Source organism: Podarcis raffonei, chromosome 9 (assembly GCF_027172205.1).
Source record: "Podarcis raffonei isolate rPodRaf1 chromosome 9, rPodRaf1.pri, whole genome shotgun sequence".
NCBI lineage: Eukaryota > Metazoa > Chordata > Lepidosauria > Squamata > Lacertidae > Podarcis > Podarcis raffonei.
Genome location: NC_070610.1, coordinates 28,373,767 through 28,388,247, shown reverse-complemented (window position 1 = coordinate 28,388,247; position 14,481 = coordinate 28,373,767).

The following is a 14,481-nucleotide window of genomic DNA, read 5'->3' as shown; positions in this document are numbered from 1 at the left end:
GAACCTTGTCTGACATTCTAACCATTATACCACACTGCTCCCCTTCCATATTTTGTTAGTATGATACGTATTGACACTTAGATTTCAGAATTACTCCCAAGCAGGTACCTTGACCTCACAGTTCTTTGACTTCAAATTATAAACGGTGATTCTCCCTCTGAGCACAGCCTAATGCAGGTAGGTGGGGAGGAGAAGGCAGAAGAGCACTCAAGCGAACCATTTTAGCACCTTAACGGAAGCATTTCTGACAGCGACAGGGAAGGAGACTATTTCACCAGCCAGCACACATGTGTGCAGGTGTGGGCGGGTGAAGTTATAATGCCATTACTTGGAAACCTGGTGCCTAAACATTTCAAGTTACGGCTCTTTAAAGTAGATCGTGACATCCATTGTTCGGAATCAAAGCCACCATTGCATTTCTTTCCCACCCCCTTGTGGTCCCCTTTGGTGTGCTTTTTCTTTTTTAAGAACCCACCCCCTTTTTTGCTTTTAGATTATTCTTCAGTGGCAGCTTGAACTAAACAACAATTTCTGCTCCTTGCTCCCTCACCGCAAAGAGACAGTTTATCATACATTTGCATAGTGATGCATTATACTCTTGCGGCACTCACAACTTCCCCAGATCAGCCAAAGACAAGAAAAGAGTCGCAATTAGAAAGGAAAGCACAGTGTGACCTGAAATAATGTATGCTGAGCTTTAGATGGCAACGAAAGGTGGGAGGGGGAAGGCATCGGTGTGAGAAAAGTTCTACAATGTTGAGATTTTGCAGCATGACTCAAAGCTTATGTGTTGAAAGCACAACATGCACCCATGACATGCTTCTTACTGGACCTGCTAGTCATATGCTATGTGACTGTTGCCCCCCCCCTGTTTTTCAGATGGTACCACCTCCTTCACATTGCATACCACTGCACTGAAACTAGATAGGATGTAGCAAGAGGCTAGAGGAAGCTCTAGGGTTTTAATTGTAACCTCTTCAGTGTGCAAGAGGCTTATATGACCAGAGTCCGTGACTGATTGACCTAAATCCTTTTGTTCGGAGTTGGTTGGATAAAGGTGAAGCCATGCCATAGCAAAAAAGCTATTACCTTTTGAAAGTTAAATGGCATTTCCCCCTCCCTTAGAGTGGCTTGTGGCAAGAAAACAGCCCCTTTCAAAGACACAGTCTGTGAAAACTATTTCTCCAAAAGCAGGGATTGTTTTCAACAAGAGCAAACAGAAGGAAAGGTGACTTTGCTTACCTCAAATGTTAGATGTCTATCTAATATGTACTATATTAACGAAGGTTGAAGTGACAACACACTTTTCTTTTATGTATTATACTGTTTCCCAGACTACTTAGAATACCTTTTATTGACTTCCAACCAGAGGCTGGAATACCTCCACACATTTCAGTAGTCTGTCACTTTTCTCTAGCTGTTTAAATATACCCTATCAATGTAACAGGGTGGTAATTTTAATAAGCAACTGATGGGGAAGGGGAGATGGTTCACCAATGAAAAATATCCACTGAAGTTAATGAGGACATATAAGTATAACGGGCAACAAAATTTAATTCTAGTGTATTTCTAAGGTGCTAAATCAATGAATACCCAACAGCAACAACTATTGCTGGGTTTCCAATAATATGGACACACATTTTTCCATGTCTGTATTTCTGATTAATTGCCTCCTTTCATCAGTTCACGAACAAGCCTAATAGTTGAATGTCAAGGTTTACAGACAGGGTTGCAAATTCCACAAGGCATATATTAGGGGAAACCAGTGTTGCACAGGTCCCATCAACACCAGCCAGCATGACCTGCAGGGCCTAGAAATGTTGCTCTTATGCCTTCTGCTTAACTCTGTCTGTTAGTCTTGCTGGGGTGTGACCACAGGTTTGTCATTTTAATTTCTGTTATGTCAATGATGAATCTCGTACTGTCTTGGTCCATGTCAGTATCTTTTTTGGAAGAGGGCACCTCTGTCTAAAATTCAGGCATGTCCAAAGTCCGTTTTGGTGACCTAATCCGGCCCACTGGTCAGTTTAATCCGGCCCCTGTGGCAGTTTATTTCCTGGGGTAAAATCCTTAAAAAAACAAACTCCAACAACTTCAATCCTAAAAAAAGGTTAACAACTTGGTCGGCCCTCACAACGTTTCACTTCATCAAATCTGGCCCTCTTTGAAAAAAGTTTGGACACCACTGGGACTCTAAATCAATGTTCATTGGCTTGGCAGCAAATATCTATCCCTTGATATCTCCTCCTCTATTTTTTTTGCTCTGGAAGCACTTCATTATTACTAATTTAATATAGCTAGATAGCTAACTGCCTATCTCGCTCCCAAGAACAACTTTAGTATACAAAGTAGTAGCACATATAATTCTGAATCCTCTTAAGAAGTCTATTAAAGGCCAAGCATGAAAACCATGTAGGTCCAAGTATAAGAAGAGTCAGTGTGAGAGGAATAGGAATGGGCAAATGTGCCAGTTTTGATTTCTCTCAGTTCCTTATTTTTCCCAATCTTAAGTTCAGTTTTCCATATTTCCACATAATGTGGATTTTATTTAAAATCATGAAATTTCATCATATTTTCCTAATATACCCATTTTTGTATCCAGTTTTCCCTAATATATACATGTTTTTCAAAACTATTTCCCCAAATATTATGCATTTTGCGCACACACACACACACACACACACACACATATATATATATATATATAGAGAGAGAGAGAGAGAGAGAGAGAGAGACTTTACCCTCATGTGTGTATTTTTGTATGCATTACTTTGCTAAAGAAGACTGCTCACCTTTCATGGTGGGTGGCGTTGCAGCTGGGCATCTGGGCCCCTGTAGTAACCTGGCTCAGGGGTGTGGACTGCACTTCAAAATTCGGAGAGGTGTAAAATTTAGAAGATTTTTGTGTACTTTTTCAGAAAGGGTGGAATAGGTAGAATTTGCCTTTAAGTGTGAACTGAATCATAAGACCACATTTGTTAAAAAGCCAGAAGCGTTTCTGTTAGGCATTACAGGCCAAGACTTGCCAAAAGAACAGAAAATATTATTTATGTATGCAACAACAGTGGCTAGGATTCTACTAGCCTTGAAATGGAAAGATGACAAGACACCAACTAAAGAAGAATGGCAAGAAAAACTGATGGAATTGGCAAAGCTAACCGGAAAACTTAGAGACAAGGACAATAGAGACTTCAAAAAAGACGAAACCATTTATATTATATTTACAGAAAAACTATAAAGAAATAGACTCACTAGCAGGGTTTGACTAAATACTTACAATTAACAACATAGAAATTAAGCGGTAAAAATTGGGAAATAATAAAGTGTAAGAGGGAATATGAAAATAAGTATGGCATGAAAATGTTAAGAATATAATAATATTTAAATTAAAGAATGCAATATTAAGGTAAATGAAAATAAGCAGGAGAGGCAAAGTCTCAAGAACCAGAAAAGGAAGTTGAGGGAAGTCCTGAGGGAGTGGGGAGGGGAATTATATTGTAATTTGTTTTTGAAATAATGTTGATTGTGATTGACAAAATTGTAAAATTTAATTAAAAGTATTTTTTTAAAAAGTGAACGGAATCATGTTTATCCCCCATACCTAGAGAGGATGTACTGGTACAGAGCCTGACAGGTCCCTTGGATAAGCTATGTTGCTCTCAAAGGGAAAATAGTTCTGGGAAAGTTCAACATTTTGCCTGGAGCACGACATGTTTTCACCAGTAGGTTCATAAGGCCATGTCAAAGATGATGGTGATAGAAAGGATTGATATACTAGATAAAACACCACAAGAACACATCCATTTGGACCAAAGTTTGTATTGTTAGATATCATGTGACAAATTTCAAAAAGAACAAAAATCAAAATCAAATTACAGGCAACCAAGTCACAATTAAGACCTTTACTAGGAGAATGAGGGGAAATCTAGGAATTTGATGAGGTATACTTTTTCTCTTTCGCTCCCAAGGCCAAAAATACAATGATGAAAGAGTACTGAGCTACGAAAGAGTGCTGTCAGCATTTCTCCCATGAAAGATAAAGGATCGCTTTAAGATAAGGAGGTTGCAGATAAAAGAAACATAAAATTAAAAATTAAAAACACTGCAAATGTTTAGCGCTGCACAATAGGCCACAAAATCAACAGGGGGAAAGTTAAATATCATAATTAAAAGAGGAAGTCACCATACCTGTGCTAGACATATGCTATTAAATTATTTAATGCATCTTCCTCATTAATTCATTGTATGATCAGTATTCAGATTAGCATGGAGGTAATAAATCAGCAGATTAATAAGTGTTCTCTGGGGATACATGAAGAATAGCTGGCAGAAACCTCAAGTCCCAGGTCTTCTTAGCTCTGCTTCATCAACACTCATAAAGTCATGAATGGATTCATTTTGGTGTTATAGTGACATGGATCTGTTTCTCTGAAATTTTATCTTTGTCTAACTTTCTGTGCAACCCTGGGCATGTTGACTCACAATTAAGGCTGCAATCCTAACCCCACTTCCATGGGAGCAAACCCCATTATATACAATGAGAAATACATCTGAGTAGACATGGTTAGGATTGTGTTGTAAGTCCCCTTAGGGTGGTTAGGAACTGTGTTTAATATTACAGCACTAATAACTTAGGATCATTTTTTGATTAGGTGGCAAATAAATCTTGTTAAATAAGAAATATTACATATTTGTCTCAGTATGTTGCCGAGCACAATTCAAAGTGTTGGTGCTAACCTTTAAAGCCCTAAATGGCCTCTGCTCAGTATACCTGAAGGAGCTTCTCCACCCCCATCATTCAGCCAGACACTAAGGTCCAGCTCCGAGGGCCTTCTGGTGATTCCCTCACTGTGAGAAGTGAAGTTACAGAGAACCAGGCAAAGGGCCTTCTCAGTAGGTGTGCCCACTATGTGGAACGCCCTCCCATCAGTTGTCAAGGAAATCAACAACTATCTGACTTGTAGAAAACATCTGAAGGCAGCCCTGTTTAGGGAAGTTGTTAATGTTTGATGTTTTATCGTGTTTTTAATATTCTATTGGGAGCTGCCCAGAGTGGCTGGGGAAACCCAGCCAGATGGGCAGGGTATAAATAACAAATTATTATTATATTATTATTGTTTGTTGTCATTTTGAAGTTTTACCTGCACTTTACCCTGACGTCCCATGGTGGGTCTCAGCAATTTAAAATACACTATAATTACAATCACAAGTTTAGGGTGACTCCTAAAAATAGAAATCTTGAGTATCAAAAGCCAAAGTAAAGACGTATTCAATGAAAACTGTATGGTGAAGTTGCCAAACACACCTCTGTGGGGAGCGAGCACCACAACTCAGGGGCTGCAACAGAGAAGGTCCACTCCCAGATCACCACCAACCAAGCTTCTGAGGGTGAAGGAACCACCAAGTGGTCTCCCTCTGCTGATCTTAACACCTGAGAAGATCTGTAGCAAAGGAGACTGCCTTTCAGATATTTAGGATTTAAGTTTAGGACTTTAAATTCCAATGTGAGTACCTTAACCTGGCCCCAGAAATGAACTACCAACCAATGCACCCGTTTTAAAACAGATATTATATAAGTTTTAAGTGGAATGCCACCCCAGTAATCTGGCTGTTGCATTTTGGACCAAGTGAAGTTTTTCAGTCATCTTCAAGGGCAGTCCAATAGTGAGCATATTATAATAATTTCATCTGGACGTTACAACAACATGAAGTCCAGTGGCCAAGTCATTTCTGTCCAAAATAGGTCATAGCTAGTGAACTGGATGGAGTTGGAAAAAGTCTCTCCTAGCTACTGAGGCCGCCTCAGCTACCCCTGAAAGTGTCAAATCTAGGAGTACAGTGGTACCTCGGGTTACATACGCTTCAGGTTACATACGCTTCAGGTTACAGACTCCGCTAATCCAGAAATATTACCTTGGGTTATGAACTTTGCTTCAGGATGAGAACAGAAATTGTGCTCCAGCGGTGCGGCAGCAGCAGGACACCCCATTAGCTAAAGTGGTGCTTCAGGTTAAGAACAGTTTCAGGTTAAGAATGGACCTCCAGAACGAATTAAGTACTTACCCCAAGGTACCACTGTACTCCCAAGCGATGGAACTGCTCCTTTCGGAAAGATGCAACCCCATCAAGAACAGGCCAAGAACTTGGGACTCAAGAACTTGGGACATATAACACCTCTGGTTTTTTTTATCAGGATTCAGCTTCAATTCATTGGTGCATGTCCTGTCCTCCATTGCCTCCAAGCACTTGTCTAACAAATATGTTGCAACCTCATGCCCCTTCTGTCAGCCTCTGTAAATCTTAACTTTTGTTTATGTGTTGAAACAGTGGAGTCAAATTGACTTCTAAGTTAAAAGGGAAGAAAAATCACTCTCCAGGGGGGCAAAATTCTGATGTTATAAAATGATTGAAGAGGACTGAAATGAGGCAGAAAGCAATGTTTATGCAATGTGCAGTAGACAATAAACATATAGGACTTGGCACAGGTTCGTAGCTCTGACAGAGTTACACTGTCCATGCCAAGCCTCAACAGAAAACAGCATTGCTTAAATAAGTGGAAATTCACAAGTCATCTTTTTTTTGGCTTGCAATGAATGAACAGATAAATGCTGTCATTCAGTTCATGTGTAACCCATGACAAGCCCAAGCTTAATAGCTTTTAACCGACAATCAATATTTCTTTCATTTTATATTGATTGTCTTTCCAGCAGGAGAAATTGCATTGTACTTCCCATTAATACATTTTGTATGCAGATGACATTGCTCACCTTCCCCACAGGTGTTTATGGTAGACTTTGACAGAGCAATGTGGATACCACAATTCTGTGCAAGCTCAGAAAAAGTCACATAATTTGGTGTTAAGAATCTCACCTTTTATCTTAAACTAAAAGCAGGTATATTGTCCTTAATGTAGGCTTTGAAATAGGAATGAATGGATTACAAGAGTTCCTTTTATTTAATGTTATACGGTTTCACTCTGCCCTATTTTCCACTTTCCCTAAAGTTCAATTTAGAGGGATTTCTAAAACTAATTTCAGGACTGCATCTTGCATGGCTTGCCACAGCTTTCAATTCCTTCCATTCCATCCTTTGCATCTTTCACCCACTCTACAATGCCAGGGGGCACTGTGCATTGATAAAACAGCACCAAACAAACAAAGAAACCCAACAACACAACAATATTCAGGGTTTTGTTCACAGGAACCACTGATATAGATGGATAGGGGGAAGACAAAAATGAATTGGGGGAACTAGCAGGTATGGCCAATGGAGCTCAAAACAAAGGTCATTTTAAAAAGAGAGAGAAAAGAAAATACAAACACTAGGATAATGGAGCAAGCAGGTTCAAGGTGTACGTAGATCTGCCTGGTACATCTTGTGTGTAGTGCTGACTCTTGAAACCCTCTTTCCCTGCTTGAAGACAGAGAAACTTGAAGATGGAGAAACTGAGCTTGAAGACAGAGAAACTGAGCTTGGGACAGTGGTAAGCAACAACAATGGCTTCTACAGTCCGGAAGAACATTATTTCCTGCCAGAATCTGAGGCTGAAAGTCCAGCAAACTGCAGCAGAAATAACACATAGCAAATTTGTTTCTGGCCAAGGATTCTAGGAATACAAAGTTATTCTGTCTTGGACTGAGGGCCCCTGCTATGAGCTTTCCCTGCCCTGAGGTAATTTTCAGGGCCTTGGGCCCTTGGATCTTGAGGCGGAGGAAATGGGAGGTAGAAAGATCAGGTGCTTTGCCCTTGCGTTCATGTTTTCATGAGTATTCAGCTGGAATTATTTCAAAGACTGTATCCCTTTCAGAGCATGCCCCGTAGCACTCTGGCATCCCTGCTATGACTATTTGGTTGCAAGTAGACTTTCCATTTTTTAAGAAATCCCAAAATGCAGGGGAAACTAATATAAAAACGGATGCCACATGGCAAAAATCACAGATCTAGCAGAACGCAGACAGTTATCTAGACTTATATTATGCTGCACATTACATCCCCATAGGCACATTACGTGGTGCACGGTGGAGTCCTTCATTTATCTCCTATGCCCTATATTTAATTCTTGATCCATTACTGAGGGTAAAGCAGTAATGAAATGGGCAGAGGTGAAAAGAATACTGCTGTGCTTTGAAATAATCTGAAAAGTATTGCTTAACATTGAATGGGTTTTTCATGCAGTATCTGCCAGTTTTGATTATGTGCATCCTGCTCCCTGAGATGCACACGAGCAAGCACACATTGTCTTAAAACCCCATTTTGACATCTGCGAAGAAATACAAGGCTGCAATTACAATGCTAAGAGTTGAAAGAGAGAGAAGCTTACATGTGGCATTGACAGTGAAGTGGCAATGAAGTGTGCCATGTCTAATGGAATTGCACTTTTATCATACCATCAAAGATGGCAGTGGAGGGTCAGCCTGAAAAGAGAGCCCAAATAAATCCACTTTCATATGCTTTCGCTTCTCTGAGCATCTTATGATATTTCTCAAGAGACAGAAGTGCAACCTGTGACAGCTGGAATGTCAGCCATTACAACTAGCCCTAGTGAACTGTACTTTTCTTGTCTACATTTGTGTTCCACTAACAGCTCATTTACAGAATCAAGAGTGGATGGGGGTCCCTGGCTCCTTTTGGAGTCACTCACTATTCATAGCTTATGCTCTTTCAGGTCATTGTTTACTTGCTGTGACTTCCATATATCAGGTGGTATTCAGCTGAACCTTACTCAGACTAGAATTTAATAGATCTACATAACTTAGTCATATTAATTTCAGTGGCTCTACTCTGAATAAAACTTTGTTGACTACAACCCATTATTTTGTACCGTGCCTTTGGGGAGTTTTGCAGTGTGTGCATCAGACAGAGATGTTTTCTAGTGGTTAATCAAAGGAACTGGAAGACGTGCTCAGATCCCAGCTCAGCCATGAACTGACTGGATGGCAATTGGGAAGTCACTGTTGGTGACAGGAACTGACAGGACTCCAAACTGTGTGGGGCAGAGGCAGGGGATGAGGGGAGTGACCCAGGAGAGGAGACCTGTGATTTATGGGGTTTGGTGCCTCCCACAGGGTAGGAGCTAGGTGAGGAAGGAGAGTCAGGGCAGTCCAAGATGGAGGAAGGCACACCAGATGTGGCAAAAGAAGAAGAGGCTGTTCAGGTGACAGATGGGTCAGTAGACTTCCCCCCTCCTGCTGTCTCCTAGAACCAGGAGGGGCTTGAAGCAGGAAAAGCAGCGGCAACTTCTGTGCAGGATAAGTCTCAGGTTACGGGTGTGCAACCTGTCAGGAGAGGGTATATAAGCCTAGATCTATGGACAGCTGCCTAGAGGTTAGAAGCATGTGTGGATATGTATCCGAAACACTGTGGAAGCTTTTCTTGTCAATAAAGAGTAAATTAGCAGCTGTATGCCTGATAGGACAGTTACTCTCACCACCAGTTTTATCATCTATAAAATGGGGATACATAAAGGGTTTGTGTACCACCCACAACATTTGACATGTATCTCTATCTGCAGCTTTGGGAAGCAGCTACTCTATTTGGGAACCACTCTGTCTTTCCAATCCAAATTTGATCTGTTAAAAACAAAAGCCAGACACCCAATCCTTATTCAGTATAATGGGGAATCTAAAAATAGCTATAACTCCCCCCCACACACACACTTTTACAGAAGTATATGAAATTTCTGGCATATCAGCTCCTCATACCTGAATTAAGACTGCCATATTAAGGACTGGAAAGTTACTTCTAAAAAGCAATGAAAGCTGTGATTCCCTGGATCCTGAGTTCTGCACTTGATGTGCATAGCTATTCATGTGTGGTGCAATCTTGGAATACAGACACTCTCAAAAAGAATAACCTTGATATTGTCATTTGTGTTCTCTTTTGTGAATAGATATGATTCAATTTTCTGCATTGTCATAAGGTTTTATTTATTCACATGGCACTTCAAAACGGACAGTGAACTGAAGAAATGAGCTCTACATAGCCAGATCTGAAGTCATTCTGTTGCATTCAGTGTAGGTTCCATCCAGCAGGAAGCATGGGAAAAGCCCTTTACCTTGGCAACATATGCTTACAGTTCTGCTGCTGTCTGATGCCGCATGTTTGGTAAATTTCTGACCCTTTCAATTGTGTATGCTGACAACTGGGATTTTAAGATTCGAGTATTTATGTGGAATGTGCCATTATCTGAAAAGCAGTACCTCTGGGGCTGGATTGGTTTGATTTCTTTGCTGTTTTATTTTTGATTTGCTAGCCTCCACATCTGAACTGTGCTGGTTTCTGAGGCCGTAAACAAGCGAGAAGTGACATTCCCAGTCCCTCAAATTCAGAATACTGAAAAGGCCAGCACTGTGCATTCAAAATCATAATAATTCAATGGATATCCCAGACATTCATGTTCTGATGTTTCATTTTGTGACACTGAATGGAACAAGAACGGAAAAACAGTGTGACCTTATGTCATGCTGTTGACAAAAGATCGTAACATCTGCCGAAAACAGCACAGGCAAATAAAAAGGCTGAATTGCATACTGGGTGTCGTCAAAAAAGAGAGGCAAATAAATGGCTAAATGCAACTTGTATTTTTACATTCGATGTTAAAAACTAATCACATTAGGGAGCAGTGTAGTGGTTAATAGTGTGAAGTCCCCATTCCAATTCGAGTATCACTCCAGCCAGAACATCACTAGGTAACCCTCAGGTTCAGCAAGCCTCTATACTATCAACACATCCTTCCCAATCCCCTCCTACCTTACAAGGTGGCTGGAAAGATTATTGAGATGATGCATATGAAGCCATTTATGGGGAATCTCAAATACGTCTACTCAGAAATAATCCCCATTGAGTTCAATGTGTCTCACACCCCAGTAAGCTGCTAAAGGATTGCAGCCTAAGGCACTTGAATTGTGGAACACAGGAAGCTGCCTTATACCGAGTCAGACCCCATTTAACTTAATATTTTTTAAGTGTTGAAGCAATGATTCTTCAACATCAACTTCATTGGACTGGTCATATTGTGCAGATGCCTGATGATCGTCTTCCAAAGCAACTACTCTGTTCCAAATTTAAAAATGGAAAGCGTAATGCTGGTGGTCAACAAAAGAGGTTTAAAGATTGTCTCAAGGCAAATTTTATTTTTTAAAAAATGTAGTATAAACACCAACAATTGGGAAACACTTGCCTGCGAGTGCTCCAATTGGAGAACAGCCTTTAACAAAGGTGTCATGGACTTTGAAGACGCTCAAACTCAGGACGCAAGGGAGAAACGTGCTAAGAGGAAGGCACACTTGGCAAATCCACACCGTGATCAACTCCCACCCTGCACTGTGGAAGGACGTGTGGATCCAGAATTGGCCTCCACAGTCACTTACAGACTCATTGTTAAAACCGTGTTTATGGAAGACAATCTTACTCGGCTACAAGTGATTGCCAAAGAAGAAAGATGTGCTTTGTTCTGCTCTCTTTCAGCTTCTGCCTTCTGGAAGAAGGTACAGGATTATAAAGACTATGACTAGCTGCCTGAGAAACAGTTTCTATCCGAATGCGATTTTGGTTCCTTACACGCAGTGTAAGGTAGTCTCTATGAGAGTAGATTGTATTTAATTATGGGGTATCAGAGTTTTTAGGGTGCTAACCAGGCTGGGATATCAGGCTTGTTGGTTTTTGAATGTTTGATGTAGAATGTTTGATGTAGATTTCGTTGTTCTGTATGGGACAATGACAATAAAGATTATTGTATCATATCGTTGCAACAGCAATTTGTTGTACTATTTTTATTATCCATTTATTAAATGTATATGCTGCCCTTCATCCAGAAGGAGCCCAGGGGGGCAAACAACAAGTGCTGAAACAATAATTTTTTTAAAAAAAAAAATCCAATACAGATGCAGACTGAGAAAGATCACAACTTAAAAGGTTTGTTGTAAGTAAGTAAATTTCTATTTATACCCCACCCTCCGGGCTCAGGGTAGCTAACATCAAATATCAAATACATTAAAATACAATCAGGAAGAAGGAAGATCTTCAGTGGGTGCTGCAAAGACAACATATTACCAATTATTCAAGGGGAGGTGCCTCACTACGAATGACCCGATTCTGAAATTGCGCAGAACAGACCTCCTGATAAGATTGTATCTGCAGATTATAGTGATCTGGAAGTAGTAATGACGGGGCTTCTTTCAGTTACCTCTGCACTGGGATCCGTAATATGCTCCCGAAGTGTTTGTTGATAAATGTAAATAAATAAAAGCAACACACAAGTTTACAATCCCTGCTGCGATTAAGTAGCTCTTGATGTGCTCCAGCTTCTTTCTGCAGCTCGCTAGCTTGCTTGCTGAGTCTGTATCCTTTAAGCAAAGATACCACGAGGCATACAGAAGGAAGCTGTTTTCTTTATGGATTGACCACCTGTGTAGCCCCAGCTCTGCTGAGTTTGTGTCTTCTTGTTTCAGAAACTCAAGTTACGAATCAGTCAAAGCAACAGAGGAGAATGAAATGGGGGCTGAACCCTGCTTATCCATTTTGGGAAGCTGATCAATGAAAGAGGCAGTGTTTCCTGGCTTCTTTCACAAAGGAGGAAGAGTATTTAGTGGATTTTTCAGGAGTGTGCGTGCTTTGATATGGCACTCACCTTATTAACAATACACAGTGGCTGAGGGGTGTATGCAATCTTCCTTTGTCTTAAAAAAACAACAACCCTAGACAGGCATGGTCCTGTGCTCCACAGCATCACTGGCTGCTTGAACTTCCTGGCTTGCATTCCATATGGCAGGACTCATGAGCATCTGAGGAGGTTACCTGAAGAGCACCTGAGGATGCTGCAAAAAGCAGCCTCCCCAGCTGCCCATTGGTCTTCCTATGAGGAATACATGCCAGGAAGTGGCGGGAATGCTGTAGATCATTGCACAAAGTTTGTATGGGGATTTTCTGCTAAAGGGGGGAATACATACCTAGGCTACCTCAAAACTGTCAGGAGCTCGGCCTATACTTGAGTAGGACCCTGGCAGAGACACATGCCCAACTGGCATGTTCTCTCCCTCCTGGTTGTTCGTTTGGGAGCTTCAAAAGCTTTCTTCAGCTTGAACATCACAGTGACTGATGCCAACCGGCACAGGCACACTTTGGGATCCGCAGAGTTTGCGCAACTCAGATCTCAGCAACTCAGCATTTTGGCTAATCTACTTTATTTACATATAAACACACATGGAGCACTGCAACATGGCTCCCTTTCTCTCTAGCATCAGACAGCAAAGAGAAAAAGAACAAAGGACAATAGTCCCACTTCATGGAACACAGTAACACAACATCCTGTCTCCGTCACTTCCCACTCTGTGGAGTCAAAACATATACCGTCATGTGATAGACAAAAATCCCATGACTGCGATCAGCAGGAATTCTAACAAAATCATGTTAAAGGTAGAAAGGTGGAGGGGCTATATTGATTGAGAATGGATTGTATTGTAACTGTATTGTAACTTTTAAATTTTTTTTTTATATTTTAAAAAAAGGAAACAAAGGTAGAAAAAAATTAAAGAAAGTTAAATTTCACATAACTACATCACTTTGAAATTTAAGAATATTTGCCTCCCTGCAGAACTGGTTTCAATAGCACGTAGGGCTGGTTAACATATGACTTCAGTGTGTAATTTTACATGCACAGGAGAGTCAGGATCAAGTCTTAACTTGTGTACACTACCAATACAAATGCAGAATATTTAATGTGAACTGGAGATTGGGTTTATAAATGACTATTCAAGTAAGATCCCACTCATATGATATATTCGATACAAATAAATAATTTTTTAAAAAACAAATGGATCAAGCCAGTGGATCCCTATCATGTAGCCTGTTATTATGTGCAAAAATACCATGTATTTCCATTTGCATAAGCACCTCAGGATGGAAAGATGTGTCGATTTTGATTCTTCCAGTTTCTCATTTTCCTCAGTTTAAATTCAGTTCTCCACATTTTGCAGCAGCTTGTATTTTTTTTTAAAAAAGAAAAACTTCACGAAAATTCATCAGAATTCTAGTTCACATTTTATATGCAGTTTTGACTAATGTATACATTCCTCCAAGCAATCTCCCCTGATATAATATATTTTTGTATGTTGCTTTCACTAAAATCTTCATTTTTATGCTCATTTCCCACTAATATTTTGTAAACCATTTTTGATTGGAGAACAGTACTGAAAAATTCAGATAATGTTCTTTGGCAAATTATTTGAACATTATCAGCTTTCAATTGGGCCTAGTTCTACAACGATGCAGCCAGCATGGGTCTGAAGCCTGCCCTCACCATCAGGCATTCTGGTTCAGGTTGCAGCACAGCGGGACCACCGATCTGGATTTAGATAAATACATGGCAGCATGTAATGCCAGTAGAAATTGGTGTATGTGCCTGTGTGAAAGTGAGAAAGACAGGGATAATTTCCATTCCCATGGAAAACCTGGGAAAACTATTTCCCATTGAAAGGTACTGAA